At 35.5% G+C, this 20183-nt stretch overlaps 1 long non-coding RNA gene across 1 annotated transcript; it reads right to left on the bottom strand.

The window, feature by feature from the left end:
- Nucleotides 1-428: 428 nt before the first annotated feature.
- Nucleotides 429-16658, bottom strand: LOC124973782 (uncharacterized). Its single transcript, XR_007106711.1, has 7 exons — nucleotides 16274-16658; nucleotides 10351-10450; nucleotides 7878-7958; nucleotides 5135-5205; nucleotides 4643-4751; nucleotides 1955-2121; nucleotides 429-1802 (listed from the first exon to the last, which is right to left on the bottom strand). It is a non-coding gene; the product is annotated as an uncharacterized LOC124973782 (long non-coding RNA).
- Nucleotides 16659-20183: the final 3525 nt, after the last annotated feature.

Genomic DNA, 20183 nt, shown 5'->3' on the forward strand with positions numbered 1-20183 from the left:
CAAGAGAAATGAGGGTCATGGACAAAGATGAAAAAATGAAAGAAAGTTAAAGCTATCAAATAGGCTTGCAATACTAAGAAAATGTGTAGTACTGACAAAAATCTTGAGGACTGATAACTTTCAATATGCAGAAAAACAAACAAGAAAACAAAACTGAGGAAATGCATCTTGAGAGAAACCAAAAGCTACAAAAAAGGAATATACTCACAGCATACTGTGTGGGAAAAGAATTAAAAGTTCTTTTCTCTTGCACATGATTCTTTAAGGGGACTCTCCTGGTCTGGACGCCCCTACCACTTCTCACTATATATTTCACAAACTCTAAGAATCATATTATTATGTATTTGGTGTGTACACTGCACTTAAGAATTGTGCCTTCATTCACCTGTTGCTTGGCTTTGTCCCCCTAGGTCCCCATGCTCCCCAAATTCCAATACTCTTCAATAAAGTACACCCAGGGCCTTTCCACCAAGTTAGTTCTTCCTTCTGCATTACCAAAGCCACTGTTTCTACTTTAGCATTTATTCCAGCTGACCTGGTAGTCACCCACTACCACACCCTTCTTGGTGACACTGCCCAAGCAGTTTCAGGAATGCCTGTTCCCATTCAATTACTCTGTGCATCACTGTCCCAAAGCGACAGGACCACAGGTGGGCCTCTTCCTGAATGAAGCAGCACAGTTCCTGTGGAACCTGGTCACATCAGTTAACTAGACTGTTCCTCACATTCTTATCATCTGTGGCCACTGCCTCTGGTCACCTGCTTCCTCCTATAGGATCATCTCCATGCTACTCTAGGCTTCCTTTCCTCTGACCACTGTTTTCCCCTATTCTTAAGCTTTCTCTCTATTCTCAAAGAAAATGACTTCTCCATTCCATACATCTTCTCTATACCTCAGCTTCAGTCTACTCACACCTTCTTTCTCTAATCATCTCTGAAACACACAATGATAAGGTATTGCATTTACCATTTTATTACTATTATACTACTATTTAACATTATGATTTCTACTCATGCTTCTGTTGCATCCACTAGACTTTAAAACCTGAATGCATAACTGGGGTCTCATTAATGACCTAAAACAAAGCAACCCCTCAATAAATGTCCTTCATTGAACATGTATTGCACAACTAAGCATCCATAATTATGCACTACACAAAGACTCTAGTCTTCCCATTTGCTGTCCCAACTATAAATTTCTCTTCCATTTCTTCTCTGTTCCTTTCAGTCATTCAAGCCACCAGTACACAACCAGGGAAGGGAAATGAAAGAATGACACAATGTTTGAAATCTCAACACAAAAAGAGGGAGACAGGTTGCTAAGAAAAAGTGTGTGGAGAAGAGTGGATGAGAAGGTAGGTATTTCACTAGGAAGAGGGATGTAACTAAGTTAGAGAAAATGTCTGCAATTGCAAAAACAAATAAGGAAGAGAGAGAAAGAGAATGAGAATAAGAATGTGAAAATGTACCAGGAACAGTTGAAAAGGGTAGTTTTAAGTGGGGGCTGTTAAGTAAGAAACACAAAGAGAGGGAAAAGTAAGGAGAAAATAAAACTATACTTTTGTCTGTGTGTCATATGGAAAGGAGGAGGATTCCATAGCAGCCCGACTCAAAGGGACTGAATGACAACAGCATGTAGTTAAACCACCATCTCTTTTTAAAAACGGGGTACCTTGACACATTTTGGTACAGTCTTGTCATGGTCCATGTGCTCCCATGTGAACAGGTCACTTGTATCCTCCACAGGGACATGGAAGGAATATCGTACATCAGGGTTGTATAAATTACCCATACATAGCCACCTCAATAAAGATACAAAGGAACATACAATCAATTTATAAAACATACATGCTTCAGACATAATTTCTATGTTTAATAATGAATGCTAAGTACTTAACCACTGTAGTTCACTAACATGATTAAAGCAAAGTCTTACTGACCACCAAAGAGTTACCTGTAAAACAAGTTCTTCTTCCAATCGATCAGTACTGTTAATTCTTTCAATTGAGTTGTTTGATACACTGTATTCAAAAAGAGCTCCTTGTATGTTTATTTCTTCTTTTAACATACTCACAACAAAACCTCCATTTAAAAGAAAATTCCCTTGGGCATCAGATAGGGCTGTAAAAGAACAAATGTACTGCTCACCAAACCATAAAGTCAACAGTACAGAAAAAGCTTTTTAAACTGTTTAAATTCCTGTATTGAATTTAAAGAATAAAATTTTAAATTGGTATTAAGAATAATAATAAAGAAATAAACCTTTGCTACAGTGTGGTATCAATTCTATAAGTAGGGGAACTTCAGCACATCAACCAAAGATATTAAAATAAATTTACCCTACACTTTTCTATCTGAAAGGGGTACAGAGTCTCAGGAGCAACCTACACAAAGTGGCCAGGCAGAAAGAAATCATGCCCCTACTAGACACATCAGCTAAACCAATCTTGGTCATCAACAGAAGGAAACAAAGAGTAGACTGTGGCAAGACTCCATTTATACTTGTCTTGAAAAAATATATACAAAGCTTAAAAACTAGGGTCAGTATTCTAAAAGGATATGCAATGACTACACCGCTCTCTATATACCTGTCTCGATCTTTTTGTAGAGGCACTCTCTCCCTGTTGAAAAGTATGTGAATATCAGCTTTTCAGAATAATACTCCTATCTCCTTCTCTATTCATGCCTTTTCTTGTTCTCTCTTTCCCATTGATAGATAATAAGATAAGCCTATCAAATACATGCATGCAAAAGAACAGTATAGTATATATTCTTAATTTGTTGCTTTTTAAATATAAAATTGCATGGTGTCCACAATAGTGTGGTAGTAAAAAGACAAAAGAATTTAGTATTCAAACAGTGGGTTAAGTTCAAATTGTCTCAATTAGTTGCTTTGTGATGTTAGACAAACTTCTAGCTCAGTTTCCTACATTGCATAATAAGTCAATACAAATTTCTGCCTTATCAGGCCCTTCATCAGGATCAAGTTTGGAAAATGTTTACAAAGTGTGTAAAGGGTAAAATCTATGCTATTTATTTTTAATTTTCAAGAGACTATATAATATTTAAAACTTTACAATAATAAAACTATAATAATCAAGTGCTTCTCTTCTTGTTTTACTAGTATTATACTTCTCAGTGAAACAATAACCTTTTGGGAAAAATGTGTTTGACATGCAGGGAACTGCACCAAAAGCACAAAGTTGACATACTTCATAATAAATGCTAAACTTCATAATAAATGCAATACCCCTCTGAAAAAGCAATCTTGAAGGGATCATTGCAAAATCAGTTACATGTTTCTGTGTATATGTGAACTAGTTAAACTGCCTTTATATATATTATACTGAGTTCAGTGAAGAACAAGTAACATTCTAAATTTATTCTCTGAAACAGAAATGCCTCTGTGTAGGAATCTACACTTGATCAAATGTAGACAGGCCTATTTAAAGAACCATCTATTACATTAACTCTAAGGGAAACAGGATTTGTGAAAAAAATTCTACATTTTTTGTTACTTTTAGTTACAAAATTTCATAAACATTTTAAAAATCCCTTCTAGTGAATTTCTTTGTTTGGCTCACTTCAAATTAAACTTTAACATTTACACTTGTAGTTCTCTTAGAAATGATGATACTTTATAGATGAACATTTCTAATTTTTTAACCTTGGGCAGAACCTGTGGTCCATTCCCAGGAAGATACAGATATGTACACTTGGACCCTTAGAGAGACCTACTGGATTATTTATCTACATATACTGTAGAATTTTTCTATGTCTATGCACACAGGTTAATATTTTTTTAGCAGAAGAAAAAGAATTTCAAATAAACATAAAAGGATAATATATCAAAATATTTAAATTTTATTTTCTGGGAAAATTAATCATTGCATTTATTAAGATGAAATTCAGAAAACACAGAATTAATCACTTTAAATGAACACTTCAATTTAATGTGCAACCACCACCTTAATCTAGTTCTAAAACTTTTCTATCACCCCAAAAAGATTCCCTGTATCCATTATGTGGTTGATCCCTTTACATCTGACTTTGGTAATGACAAATATAATTCCTGAAATAAGCTATTCATAACAGATTCACATTCCCTGTTATAAGATTAATTATCTGGGCCAATATTTCATATTTTATTAATGTGAAGTAGATAATTCCTCAATATCAGCTGAACATCACCACCTATTCCAGCATGGTAAACTGTTGGTAAGTCAACTTTTAAGATGTTTCTCAAATGCACAAGTTTTGTAAAATATTCTTTTCATGTTGTGTCTAAGCAAAATTATCTAAATTTTAAAGCTAATTTCCAAATATAAATGCCAAAAAGTTGCATAATTTTTATTAGTTAAAGGGAGGAGAACTGTATTCTAAATACACAGGTATTTAAGTGAACACACATCTAAAATATCCTTATGAAGAAAAAAAATTTCAGAATTTCATTCAGTGTTTCTTTTGAAAAGGATATATTTTGTGTAGCTTAAAAAGAACATATGTACAGAGTCAGAGGACCTAAGCTCAGTAGGAACTGAAACTGTGTTTGCTTCATGGATTCTTGTTACCTTCCAGGAATTCACACCAACCTCAGACCTCCATGAAATCGCACACAAACCACATGTTGGCTGCTGCTTACCAAAAATGTTTACCGAGGTGATTGTCATCTTCTGGTTTTCCAGAATAGCTGTGCTGAAGAATTTCAATGTTTGTTGCTCCTGTGGGAATCTTTACAACAACACTGTAACCTGCAATATAAAGTTATATATGTTCAATTTCACAAGAGCAGGTGTCCTAGAGGATATTACTGCTAAATGAATGGTACAGTCAGTTCTAATTTCATTTTACCTTTAAAAAATGAAACTGGTTATTCCTTTTGAACCAATACCTTAATAAGTTACTAAGAACTGGAAAAATGCAGCTGTAATCTAGAAGCACATAGAGTTTCAAATTCTTAAAGTATAACTCTTCCTAATTTTTTATTTTTAAAGTTCTGTTTTTTCTTCCTTTTATTATCGTCATTATTATTTTCAGTAGTAAGGATTGAACACAGGGACTCTCTACACTAAATTACATCCTCAGCCCTTTTTATTCTTTATTTTGAGACAGGTTCTAAGTTGCTGAGACTGACCTGAAATCTTCTTGCCTCAATCTCCCGTCACTGGAATTACAAGTATGTACCTTCACGTCCAGCATACAATTCTTAACATAGAATAGAATGAAATTAGTATGTTAGCACCTTAAGTACTTAATTAGCATATTCAAGTTTGACTAATGCATTTAGATTTTCTATTGGGAAAAATAGGAACTTTCAAGTGCTATTCACAAATCCAGGGGATATCAATACAATTAGTCTTTGCATGTGATAAAGTGAACAGATAGTAAGCAGTAAATTCCATTGTTGAGAAAAAATAATACTAATAAAGAAAACCTCAAGCTATTTCATAAGCTTTTAGTTTGTAGTATAACCTGAAATCCCTATACTTATTTACCCCCAACAATCTGGAATCCTTTTATCTACCCTCCTTCGATTTTACATTGCTCTTAAAAGTCTATTAATAAACTAGCTATACGAAAAATTAAAAGTTTACTGAAATTAAATAAAAGTAATACCTCTATTTTATGAGATCAAATTCAATAAAAAAGGGAAAATACTATATTAAATATACATTAAACAAGAAACAGAAACACAGAAACATTCTGTTCCTGACACAGAAACATTCATATTACATAGTTATCCAAATACTCTCGGGGAAGTATATAATTGATTATGTTCTAGTTATGTTAATCTAAGTTTTTCTTGTTCTTTCTTATTAGGATTTTCCCCTACTTAATAAACAAGTGAGAGAAACTGTAATACTTCTCATGCACTAAATTTTAAAACACTGGATACACTTAAGAAGTTTTATAAAAGCTTAAATTTGTGATCCTGATATACTTGCAGTGCCTTTTTCTATCTCTTTAAGGCATCCCATTTTAAATATAATGTGATAAATGGTAGGAAGAGTCTGCATACAGTATATATACATATTAGTTGTAGGTTATCAGCCTTAAAGAATAATTTCAACTCACATTCTCTTCACTATAAAATATTCCTGTTCACTACTTTCACTCTATCTGCTAGAGTTTTTCAAGAAAGCTAGCCTGATACATTGCAAAGGCAACAAGATAAAGGTGACCACCAGGGAGCAGAAATGTGGCCAATGCCATTTAAGGTACTGAAAATGACTTCAACACTTTTCTCCATTTACAAATCAATTAATTCACATTACAGTTTTTGCAAGGTTAACTATTTAATCCTAATTTGAAATGTTTTTCTCCTCCAAAAATATACTTTTCAACAGACTGTGATAAGTATGAGTCATTGATTATAGAAGGAGATCAAATGTGTGTGGCTTTCATGAAATAATGAATAAAAACAACTAGAAAAATAGTATGTCAAATCATCTAATAAGTACCACCAGCATGGAAGAGTATGAAGTGTTCTACACTTACTTTATAGGTAAAAATATAATCTTTGAGTTTTAAGTTATACCTCTTTAACTGAGGTAACTCATAATAACCTAACACATGTTCAAACACATATGAACACAATAGGATGCTGAAAAACATAGCTATAAATAACACACTTGTACTGTGCAAGGAAAGTCTTAATGGTCTGTTTTTATTTCACAAAAAAGAAAAAAAATGTCCAGAAAATTTTAGACTGGAAAATATCTGAGATATTCTCACAGCCATTTTGAGTAAAAATGAAATCAAGACCAAATATCAATTCTTAATATCTGTAATTCAGATACTGCTTGAGAAATCAAATATGATGATACTTATGATTCACTATTTAAGTTAATGATTTTATTCTTTGCCTTCAATCAAAATTTTCAATATTAATAACAAACACAACAGCTAGACCAAGTCAGACAAAAAAAAAAAAAGAGTGGTTCAAATGATAATAATTTAAAGCAAGTTTCCTGAAAAAGTATCATAAGTATATACATTTTAGATTACAGGAACATTCAATTGCTAGGAATCTATTTACACATCTTGTTCAAATAACACTTAATTTACTCATTCTCAAAATGCACCTATTATGTTTTTAATAATTAGATTTGTCTTGGGAGAGTGAATTCATTAATTTAAAAGTACATTTGGCATAAGATGTAATTTTTATATTTAGGAAGTATTTCCTTCATAATCATTTTGAACTGAGGGATAGAGCACACAAAACAATAGCGAAGTGTTACTATTATACCTTCATCATGTACTCTACTATTACATTAAATAAAAGGGAAAACTAGAAGCAAATACACAGCTGAACATAATGGGCACTGCTGAAGACACCTGCCATTATCCTGCATGAAGAGTTATCTCTACCACACACTCCATGTTTGTCTCTCTTGACCTTGGAGTTAAACACATGATCACAGCCAGACTGCTTCAAAACACAATTAGTACAATTAATATACTCCTTGAATATACATAAGAAATGAGAGATAGAGGGCTAGAGAGAGAATTTTAACAAAGGTGTTAGTTAAATGTCACCACAGCAGGGCACAATCAAAGTAGCAAAAGCAGTTTCTACCATTTTAGGGAGCTCACACCGTCTTTATCTTGATCCTGAATAGCATAAGCAAAACAAAATCAGCGAACAGTGCTTTATGATTCATTAATAAATGACAGAAAATGGTCTAGTAACAAATCTAAACACACTCTACTAGATAATATGATATAAAAATAAATTTACTGGGAGTCACAAGAATGTACCAGGAAGCCACAAAAGGAATATTGGGTTAGAGAAAGAGAAGAAAACTATTGTAATTAAGTCACAGTGTGTGTGTATATATATGTATATATATATAAACTTCTAGTTTACTTACCCGACATAGGCCTTGAAAACAGATTTCACTGGTTTCAGCAACCCTGTCCTTCAATTGGTAGAAGTTAGTAGTTCTGGCAACCTGAAAACAGAGTTTACAAAGATCTTTTATGGCAACTGTAAAAATTTAAAAAAGAGTCAGTTTGGGGTGTAAAATAATAAAGCCATGTGTTCTTAGGTCTCAAAAAAATTTACATCAAATATATTATAATTACTTGCTCCCACTGTACATTGGAAGCCACCTCCCATTAGGGGAAAGACCATTGATGTTGAAATGTTTCCCATCAAAGTCAGAGCACTGCTTCTCTGGAAAGTCTTTTGGACATGAATCAGTGTTACATGACTGGAATTTCATCCTGAGGCCCACAGAGTACTTTCCTCCATTTCTTGGCCTAGTCACATTCATTACATTTTAATGTACAACAGTACAATATTATTTCTGTCATTTACTTCTATAACTGTTCCATTCTTTTCCAGGATCAGGAAAACCACTGATGTTCCAATAATATAATTTTTAAAAAAGAAATATATAAAGGGGATTTTTAAGCAATTTTCTGGCTAATAAACTATAAAAATATCCACCTTCATGTTGACACTGAAGCCTGGAAGGCAGAAATGTATCTTATTTTTGACAAGATCAACTAACAAAGAACTAATGATGGACTTTTGTTGTAAAACATCAAACTGAAATTTGCTCACTTTCTGGGAAAAAAAAGACATGTAATGAGCCAAAGACAATAAAAGAGGAAGACAGTATGTTAAAAAGGAAGTATACATGCATCTCCATTGTGTATATACTTCTTGCCACTCAGTTTGAGGATTTTCATAGTATTGCTAACACATAACCTTCGGATCACACTTCCCAGCACAAAGAGTTATTAATGACTAGCCCCTGTGCCACACCTTCCTGCCCTTTGGAGAATAAAAAAAGAAGAAAAGAGAAGGTGGGGGATTCTGGGTGTATAAAAGAGCAAGACACACCCACTTCCATGGGCATCCAGCTCTGGGCCCCACTTCTTTCCAGAGAAGTATGCTATCTCTGTCTCTTTCTTAATTAAAACTTGCTCTCTATGCTTGCCTCAGTGTTTCTCAGATATTTAATCTTCAACACCAGGGGACAAGGGCCCAATCCTGATCTCTAAGACTGGTATCATATGTATATAGGGAATATTTGTGACTATCATGGCCTCTTATTCTCTGGTCTAAGTCAAGCCCTGCATTTACAGAGTAGAGAGGGCATTTACCATTGTGAGTAGAAGAAACAGAAAAGGACTGGAAAAAAAGAATAATTTACAGAAAAGTAAGAATAGTTGCCTAAGTGACTTTGTACTCATAAAGAGTGCTCATGGAAGTTTCTATTTATGAAGATTCCTAAAACCAATTGCCTCAAACAGGAGTATCCAGAACACATATTAATAATTTACGTGGTTGGGCTGGGGTTGTAGCTCAGTGGCAGAGCACTTGTCTGGCACAAGTGAGGCAATGGGTTCAATCCTTAATATACTGCATAAAAATAAACTAATCAAAGGCATGCTGTCCATTTGTAACTACAAAAAATCTTTTTAAAAAATTTATGTGGTAAAAATTATTAAACGATATATAAATTAAACCAACAAATAAAGAGTATGAGCTTTAAAAATATTAAAGCAAGTCTTGCCAGGATCGGTGATGCAATACCTACAATCCCAGTGACATGGAAGGCTGAGACAGGAGGACAGCCAGTTTGAAACTAGCTTCAGCAATTTAGTAAGGCTTTCAACAACTCAGTGGGACTCTGTCTTAAAATAAAAATTTTAAAAAGGACTGAGGATATGGTTCAGGGGTAAAGCCCCCAGGGTTCAAGCCCCAGTACCAAAAAGGAAAAAAATAAAACCTGGAAAATTATACTACTACTAAGGATAAAATTAAGTGATAAATATCCCCCAACTTGGGATATTTTGTCCTCTATCAATCAGCATCATATCTGACAGACACAATGAGGGAAAATTGTGTGGAAAATTCTGAATGATATGAAAAATATGAGAGATTGAAATATTATCTGAATCTTTATAAAAATAGACAAGATCATGGGGCTGTGGGTGTAGCTCAGTAGGTAGAGCATTCACCTAGCATGTACAAGGCCCAGGGCCCAGGCTCAGGACCACAAATTAGCAAAACAAGCTAATAACTTATTGTCTATGTTTCATTATATCTCACAGATATGACAATAGGCCAAGAAACAAGTGCATCATCCTAAGGAAAAAAATAAAATTTTATAGCCTAGAGTTACCCTCCCAAATTGAACATTAAGGCAAATAGGCGGAATTCCTCCCTCTCTACTAATTTATGGAAAAGTAAGAATAGTTGCCTAAATGACTTTCACTACATTTATAAGTAAACTTGAGTGAAGTATACGGAGAGTAGGTATGTATTTGATAAATACAACAGAATGTTAAAAACTAGTAACACAACAAAATAATTAGGTATCTACTTACAAGGTGTTCCTTTGCTGGCTTCTTCCATAGTTACCCTGACATAGGGCTTACTAAAGTCAACTTCAATTTCATCAGAAAAAGGAGCTGGCTGCTGTAAAGCCTTAAGAGGAGAATTAAGAAAAAGAAAGTTAAATTCAGTGGTACACAATGAAATACTAAAAAATGCCAGCTTTAAAGAACATTGGGTTCAGTCACAATGGCACATGTCTCCATTCCAATGACTCAGGACGCCTAAGACAGGAGGATCACAAGATCCAAGCCAGCCTAGGTATCTTAAAATAAAAAATAAAAAGGATACAAAGGGCTGGGGATGTAGCTTAAAGGTAAAGTACTTCGGGTTCAATCCCTAGTACTGAAAAACAATTCAGTTATTCAATATGCTGTAACAAAAACTCCTCCTAAACTTTATAACATGAAGAAGGGTCAGGGTATGGTATTTCAAAGTGACAAGTGAAAATTGGAACCTTTTACAAAGTGAGCAAATCATGGCATGAAAAATAAACACCTTGTTGGTGATTTCAGGGTAAAACTGAGTGATCCAATTGGAAATCTAAACACAATCCCACTATCTGGATCTAAAATGATGGCTCCTGCTCCTCTGCAGAAAGACAGAACAGGCAACCCTGTACCATGTGACAAAACTGCCAAGGTTCCTGAATGTGTTTTCATACTACTTCAACCAGACACCTGGGAAGGCAAACAGCTCCTGGAGGCTATATTTAGGATAATTATTCACTGTATGATGCTTTATACTTTAATTTTGTTTTAATGTTCATAACAGCCTGTAAGGCAAGTAATACTACAGCAGAATTCTCAATTTAAAGATGAGGGAAACAAAGTTCAGAAGTTTGTATGAATTGTATGCAGTTATTCAGAGGCAAAGCTGAATTAAGAATGCAAGTATAGCTGGGCATGGTGGCGCATGCCTGTAACCCCAGTGGCTCAGGACGCTGAAGCAGGATGACTGGAGGTTTGAAGCCAGCCACAGCAACTCAGCAAGGCTGTAAGCAGCCTACTGAGACCCTATCTCAAAATAAAAAGGGCTAGGGATGTGGCTCAGTGGTTAAGCACCTCAGTATGCTCGTTTCTCTGTACATTACTTTGAGAGTTCTTGCCAAACTTATTCTTAAGATTTTATTCCATTTGATGCTATAGTGAATGGAATTACTTATTTTATTTTTAGACTGTTTCTTGCTAATATACAGAAGTATAGCTGATTTGTACCTAATTGTGTAATTGTAATTGATTTGTCTATTTCTGTGTCCTGTGATGCTGCTAACCTCAATTATTTGTTTGGTTCCCCCGCTCCAAGTCTGGTCTATTTCCAAAGGTGAAAAAGTCAATTATTAGTTTTAGGATAGATTCCTTAGGATTTTCTATGAGATCATGTTGTCTGTAAATATAGTTTTACTTACTCCTTTCCAATCTGAATGCTTTCTTTCTTTCATTTTTTTCTTTTTGCAGTTCTGGGGATAAAACACAGGGCCTCACACATGCTAGACAAATGCCGTAGAGTCACATTTCCAGCCCTGTTTTCTTTCTTTTTATTAGTTTCCATTGCAGTTAGAATTAGTACAACATTGAGTAGAAGTGGAAATGGTAAATATTCTTGCCTCATTCCAAGAATGGGGTGGGAAGCATGCAATATTTCAATATTAAGTATGATATTAGTTATAGGTGCTTTTATAGATGTTCTTTAGAATGAGGAACCGCCCTTTTTTGTGCAGTTCCCTGAGAGTTTTTATAATGAATGAGTGCTAGATTTTGTCAATTATCTTCTCTTCACCTATTGTAGAAATCATAATTTGGATTTTCCTCTATTTATTAATTATGGTATACTATATTAATTGATTTCAGAATAGTAAACCAAGCTTGCATTTCTGAGCTAAATCCCTGTTAGTCATGCTGAAAAAACTTTCTATATGTTCCTGGATTTAATTTGGTAATATCATTAAGAATTCTTGCACCTAAGTTTGTGAGAAATTTTTAACTGTAGTCTTATTAGGATGCTTTTCTCTGGTCTTGATATCTGATTTCACACAATGAGCTGAAAATTGTTCTGTTTTCTTCTATGTTTTGAAAGTATTTGTATAGGATTGGTATTATTTCTTCATTAAATGTTGGACAGAATTCACAAATTAAGCCATCTGGGCCTGGAATTATCTTCAGGGGAAGATGTATTTGGTTTTGCTTTTGCAGTTCTGGGGCCTGAAACTGGAGTATCTAGCTCTACCACTGAACTATGCCCCTCAGTCCATGGTAGGCAACTTTTAACAACTAATTCAATGTTCTTACTTGATATAGGCCTAGTAAAATTTTATATTTTATCTTGCCCCATTTTGGTAATTTGTCTCTTTATAGCTATTCATCAAAATTATCAAATATTTTAGCATGTAGTTGTTCATAATATTCCCTTATGATCCTTTTAATTCTATAGGACTATAGTGATATATACTTAGAATTTTAAATTCTAAACAGATAATATCATGATTAGACTAAATTCAAAGGCTGGAAAGACATTAGTGAAAACAGTTTATCCTCTAGAAAGAAGTTAGTACACAAAAAATGATCAATATAACTTGTTTCTAAAAGTATATGCTTATTCACAAAATAATACATAATTTATGATTACTTCTGTAAGACAATTAAAATAGGGAAAATTTGCTGGGCAGCTCACACCTGTAATAGCAACTGGGAGGCTGGGGCAGGAAGATCAGAAGTTCAAATCCAGCCTCAGCAGAATAGCAAGGCACTTAGCAACTCAGTGAGACTCTGTCTCTAAATAAAATATTTTAAAAGGACTTGGGATGTGGCTCAGTGGTTCAGCACTCCTGGTTTCAATTCCCAGTACCAAAATAAAAAAAAAAAAAGAAAGAAAGAAAAAAAATGAATCTTTGGCGGTGAACAAACAAATGTGGCAGAAAAGGGTACTGCCCAGTAGGAGGCATAAGAAGTCTTTTGGGAGGATATAGATTAGTGGTTACTTGGGATGAGGTTAGAAGAAAGGGTGCATGATGCTAATATCTATGGGGGTTCTCTGTGGCATGATAAAGGTGTTCTAAAATGGATTACGATGATGTTTACAAAACCTCATGTATATACCTAATTATATACATTTTAAGTGCATACATGAATTATAATGGTATATGAATTTCAATAAGGCATATATTATATGTGAAAAAACAGAAAAAATATGCTTATAAACGATAGTGCAGGTGGATAAAAGATCAGCCCTACTGTGTCTCTGAAAGTTAATATCAATGGTGTATATGAACAGGTTGTTAAATATTCTGAAATTTTTGTGGGCTGATTATTAAACTACAGATAGCTTGAAAACAGGCACAAAAATCAGTAAATGAGTCAGGCATGTTGGATCATGCCTGTAATGCCAGCAGCTGAGGCAGGAGGATTGCAAGTTCAAAGCCAACCTCAGCAACTTAGTGAGGTCCTAAGCAACTCTGCAAGACCCTTTCTCAAAATAAAAAATAAAAAGGGCTGGGGATGTAGCTCAGTGGTAAAGCATCCCTGAGTTCAATCCCAGTATCAAAAAAAAAAAAAAAAAAAAAAAAAGACAATAAAGAAAGACAGAAAGAAAGAAAGAGAGAACACATGTTGTCAATTAAGAAAGAGGTAAGGTAAGTTTACAAAAACTGGATATCTGAAATAAGGAAGGTAAGACTATGATACCATCATTAGAGAGAGAGTTTTTTTTTTTTTTTTTGAAAAATGGAGTTGATTCCTGGATAACAAATTCATTTTGAGATTGAGACAATACTTAATCATCAAAGAAATGTCCAAAAGACATTTATTAAAAGACTATTAAATAATTTCCTTAACAACTCAGTGCCCTTTAAATGAGCTTGTTTTGTTATTACAATATTAAGAAATAAAATGTTATTTATAAAAAGCATCAATTAATATTTTGTAGACTAAATATTTAATTATATTACCTTTCCTTGGTATTTACACAAAAGCAGTATAACGAATTGCAAAGAGACCTTTGCAAATACCCTATATAAATGTCATTACTCAAAGCATACTTACCAATTCAACTCAATTACATTGCTTATTTGGGGGGGAAGCTGGGGATTGTGTCTGGAGATGCTTAACTACTGAGCTACATCCCCCAGTACCTTTTATTATATTTTATTTTGAGACAGGGTCTCACTAGTTGCTGAGGTTGGCCTTGAACTTGCAATTTTCCTTCCTCAGCCTCCCAAGTTGCTCAATTACATCACTCCTATGTAATGTTTTCTATTTCTGTTTCATTAAGTCAAATGTTAAAACAATGTCTCCTCCTTTATTAATAACCAGTGTATTATAACCCCAAACTAATTCAGACCAAACCAAAATACAAGATCATGCATATCATAGAACAATGATAATCTGTCTGCTTGAACATAATAAAATCCTTAAAAATTACCTCAGTGATTATACAGTACAGATTTATAATGCAAGGAGAACGTTAGAAGAAAGTTAAGAATATAAACTACTAAAAATTGTTAGATGATAATATGAATATAAGTCCATATTCCTATTTGAATGTCCTACTGCCACTTAATAGTCAACACACATGTAACTAAACTCATCACTTTGCATTCCCATTACAAGTTCCCCTGTTTCTATTAATGTGAGTGAAGCCTCCCAATGCCCATGATTCACACTCAAACCTGTACACCATTGTGGACTTTTTCTACCCTCCCCTCACTCTTAGGTTCTAGTTGCCATATTTTGCCATTTCTCCTTCAAAATGTTCCTTGAATTGCTCCTCTTACAATGATCTTTCCTTTAAACTCATTCAGTTTTTTTCTCAGAATCAAGAATGTAAAATTAAACACAAAGTACCTCCCAAATGGTTCAGGCGTTATTAATTTTCTCACCCTTAATAAAATGAGATAAATTGATTCTCATCAGAAGATACTCATAAGATAAAGTCTGAGTCCTACTCCTCATAAATTCACCATTAAACATAGTCACTACCACAGTCACCACCACCAAACTGGAAATTCCCTAAGGACTGAGAACATATTGGACAATCTGTTCTAAGAGTTCAATAAATGTTCGTGGGAAATTAAATAAAAAAGGGTTGGGATAAAGAAAGAAAAAAGTAGGACGAAGTTAGAAACCAGAAAGAACAGGAAGGAGATGCAAGAACGGAATACACAGAACAAGATGATAAGAGTTTATCGGGTCAGAATTCAAGGTAGGGAAAATACTAACGTGCTGTACAAAGACAGATTACCTTCGAGTTCCCTAATATCAAGTATGTTTACTGTGCTATCTATATATAGACTTAAATTGGAGAAAAAAAATATTTTCCGCTCCTCCAATAGCACATAACCATTCATTTTTAAAATTAAGGCATAAAATGGTTTTGAAAATGGTCCCCTTCCTCCTAACACCATTCGACCAAAACTGGCCAAAGAACCGTAGGATCTTTGAGCAACCGTGCAGCCTCCCCCAAACACGGGCATTTCTTCGAATCATACACAGACGTTGTCATATTTATGAACAGTGAGTCACACTGCCGCTCAACGTGTTTCCTTCTCCCCAGGAATGAGGTGATCACCTTCCATACCTAGTAAATGCAGGGCTGTGGCTAACGCCCCAGGGGGACCCAGGGGTTGCTTGGCCAATTGGAGTGCTAATTCTTCCCCTCCAGTAAACACCAGACCCAGGGGCTTCGCTGGGAAGCAGCCGGGAGCCCTGGCCCAGCGGAGCCTCCGAAGCTCCTCTGAATGCTGCGCGCGGCTGGCAGGCGCTCAGGGAACAGGGCGGCCGGGCGCCACCCCAGGAGCAGGGCCCTTGGAGGCTAGTCCCTGGGGTCGCCGCCCGCCCTGCCGGCGGCCGGACCTGGGCGCTGCTACCCGCGCCGTTTCCTGTGGACAACAGGTGTCGGCCCTCCGCCCGTCCCAGCCCTCACCGGCACAGGCCGTCCAGGAACACGCGGGGGTCCAGGTGGCAGGCGATGGTGGCGCTGGGCAGGTCCTGTAGGTCCACCTCCTCTTTCTCGCAGCAGATGAAGCTCCAGTCGCCGCCGCCCTGGAGAAGGGCTCGAAGGGCCGCAGCGTCACCCGGGCCGCCCCCGCAACTCGGCCGCTTCCGCCTCCGCTCCGAGCCGGCCGGCCACGCGTCCTCCATCCGCGCGCTCGCGCCCGCGCCCCTGTGCTCCCAGCGGGCTGCGCCGGGCTCGCGCACCCCAGGCTAGCGCTCCCTCTCCTCGCCGCCGCCGTGAGACCCGGTTAACCACCTCGGGATTTCGCGGCTATCCGCCGCCGGTGGTCTCCAGGGTTCCCAGACTCGTGGACTCCGAAGGCCCGCCCCGCACGCCTGCGTCCAGCGAGGGAGGGGCAGAAAGCCTGCGCGGCGCCCGCCCAGGCCCGAGGGCGGAGCTCCGGAGGGTTCTGCCTCTACCACCTCTTTTGCACATTTCAGAATTGGCTATTTTTGCTTCTATATACTGTTGGGTTTTGAGAGATCTTAATATATTCTACTTACTCATTCTTGATCAAATATGTCGTTTGTAAATGTTACATCGAAGTCTGTAGCTGTCTTTTTATTTTCTCATGGGTGTTTTGCAGAGCAAATGTGTTAAATTCTGATTTGGTACAATTTACCAGTTTTTTAAATGGGATTATATTTTGGTGTTAAGTCTAAGAATTATCTATTGCTAGATCCCAGAGGTCATCTCCTACTTTTATTCTAACCCCTTTATAGTTTGATGTATCTGTATTTTAACTATAATTATTTGGGGTTAATTTTTATAGGCATGAAGTTTAGATAAAGGTTTATATTTTTGCCTATGAAGGTCCCATTGCGCTAACACCATTTGTTGTAAAGGCGTCCTTCCTCAATTTAGGGACCCCTTTGTCAAAAATCAAGTGGGTGTATTCATGTGTATCTGTTTCTGAGTTCTCTACTCTGTTCAATGGGTCTATGTATCTGTCCCGCTAGCCCCAAACTGTCTTGATTACTATAGCTACAGAGTAAGTTTTGGAATCAGTTTAAACAATCCTTGATATTATTCTTCATTTTCTAAATTGCCTAGCCATTCTATTTCTTTTGTCTTTTCATTTAAATTTTAAAATGTTTGCCTATATGTACAAATATCTTTGCTAGGATTTGGATAGAAATTGCTTTAAAACTATAGATCAATTTTGGGAGAATTGACAGCTCTTCTGTGTTGAGGCTTTTGATCTGTGAATATGGTAGTTCTTCATTTTTTGGGTTATTTATTTCATCAACATTTTCTAATTATCAGCTGCATATTATGTATGTGTTTTGCATTTGTTTTTTCTTGTTTTGCTACAGATTGAACCCAGTGCCTTGAGCATGCTAGGCCAAGACTCTACTGCTGAGATTTACTCTCAGCCCCTGTGTACATGTTTGTTAAGTTTATAACTAATTATTTACATTTCTTTGAGGTAATTATAGATGGCATCAACAAAATTTTGTTTGCTTATTTTTAGTATATAGAAATGCATTTTTTTCCTGTGACCTTGTTCAATCCACCTATTAATTCCAGTGTTTTCACATCTTTTCCATGTTCTTGAGGTGTTATTTGCAAATAGGGACAGTTTCATTTATAGTTTTATAATCAGCATGCTTTCTTTCTTCTATTTTTAGTTTTCACTTTTTTTATCGCCTAATTGCCTGAGCTAAAACTTCCAACACGTTGAATACAAGTGTCAAGAGCGGACACCCTTGTCTTGTTCCTGCTCTTAGGTGGAAAGCATCCAAATTTCCACCATGGGATACCATGATTGTGATACTAAAGCTGATGTTTGTTATTTTTTGTAGGTGCTCTTTATCAAGTTGAAGTCGTGGTCTTCTTACTTCCTGAGCATTTGTGTGTGGGTTTTTGTGGATGTTCTGCATCAGTTGAAGGGATCATAGGAGTTTTCATCTTTAGCCTTTTGATGAGGTAGATTCATTAATTGATTTTGAAATATCAAACCACTTCTCACATGCTTTAAATAATGGATTATAGTTTGGTGTTAAGTCTAAGAATTATCTATTCCTAGATCCCAGAGATTTTCTCCTACTTTTATTCTAAACCCATTATAGTTTGATGTTATATAGTTTAACTGTAATTATTTGCGGTTAATTTTTATAGGTATACCTCTCCTTAATGGTCTCTAATTTTTTTAGTGTTGGATTGATTTGCTATTTTTGAAGTTTTTTTTTTTTTTTTTTTCCTTTTTTTTTCTGTTTTAGTTTTTTGCAGTGCTGGAACCAGATCCAATGCCTCACACAAGCCAGGCAAGTACTTTACTACTGAGCTACACCCCTAGAAAAATATTTGCTGAAGATTTTGAGTTAAGTTTTCTTTCTTTCTTCTCCACCTTCACCCCCTGTCTTTGTTTAGTTTGGGTTTCATGGTGATATCTCATGAATTGATTTGGAAAGAGTTTCCTCCTATTTTCTGAAAGAGATTGTGCAAATCTAATATACATTCTTCAAATATTTGGTAAAATTTTCTAGTGAAGACAAGTAGGCTGGAGATTTTGCTTTCAGGAGGCTTTTCATTACAAACTTCATTGAAGGTATCTATTTTATGTTGGTGGATTTCATTATCTTAGTACCTTCTCAGCTGCCATATTTGTGAACTAAATTATCAAATTTGTCAAAGTTGTTCATAGTATTACCTTATTGTCTTTCAAATGGGTATAGGAGCTGTGATACTTCCTGTCTTGTTTCAGATATTAGTGATTTATTTCTTCTATTTTATCTTACTATTTACTCTGACGAGAACTCTTGGCATGAGATCTTTCACTCTCTGTTTCTTCCTCTCCCTTTCCGACCCTGGCAAACTTTTCTTCTATGAGTTTGAATATTTTGTTGCATCTGCACTTTTGATCTTTTCACATGCCTCATATAGGGGAATTACATAGTATTTAAAGTTCTGTGCCTGGCTCACTTAGTGTAATGTCCTCAATTTCATGCACCATGTCACTTGCTCATGGATGCTCCTTTTTATCTTTTTCCATTTCTAGTACTGAGGATTGAGTCCTTAACCCAGGGTCACTGAGTTGTGTGTGTGTATGTGGCATACACATGTACATGTGCACCATGCATGCTCACATGGTACTCAATACAATTTTCAAAATCTTTTAATCTCTTCAGGAATGTTAAGTTTTTCACATCTTAGCTATTTTGAATATTGCTTTCAATTATCATGTAGTGCAAATATCTCTTTGAGATCCTTATTTTAATTCTTTTGAGTATATATATATATATATATATATAGAAGTGGATTGTTAGATCATATGGTTATTCTATTTTTAAATTTTTGAGGAAAACATGTATATTGTCTCTTCATTTTTGTAAAAATAAAAAGATTTATCAATTTTGGTTTCCACAGAAATTTTATCTGTTTTTTCTCTGTTTTTCCATTTTATAGATTTCTGCTTTTGTTTTATGATGTCCTTCCTACTGCTCACTTTGGGTTGTTGCCATTCTTTTCTAGGTAGAAGCAGATTATTGAGGAATTTCTTCTTTCTTAATGTATTCATTTAGGACTATACATTTTCCTTTTGGCACAGCTTTAGTTGCATCCCACTAATTTTGGTGTGTGGTATTAATCATTTTAGTTCAAGTCTGTGTTTTTTCATTTCCTTTGTGACTTCTTTAATCCATTCATTGTTTAGAAATGTCTTAATTTCTAAATGTTTGTAGGGTTCCCTCTTGTCTTTATTTCCAGTTTAATTTTATTATGATTAGAAAACATATCCTTTATGATTTTGAATTGTTTTACATTTGTTGAAGTTTGTTTTTTCTGTCTGAGGTTATGGTTTATCTCAGTAATGTTCCATGACAGATGATAAGAGCCT

Source organism: Sciurus carolinensis, unplaced genomic scaffold (assembly GCF_902686445.1).
Source record: "Sciurus carolinensis unplaced genomic scaffold, mSciCar1.2, whole genome shotgun sequence".
Lineage (NCBI taxonomy): Eukaryota > Metazoa > Chordata > Mammalia > Rodentia > Sciuridae > Sciurus > Sciurus carolinensis.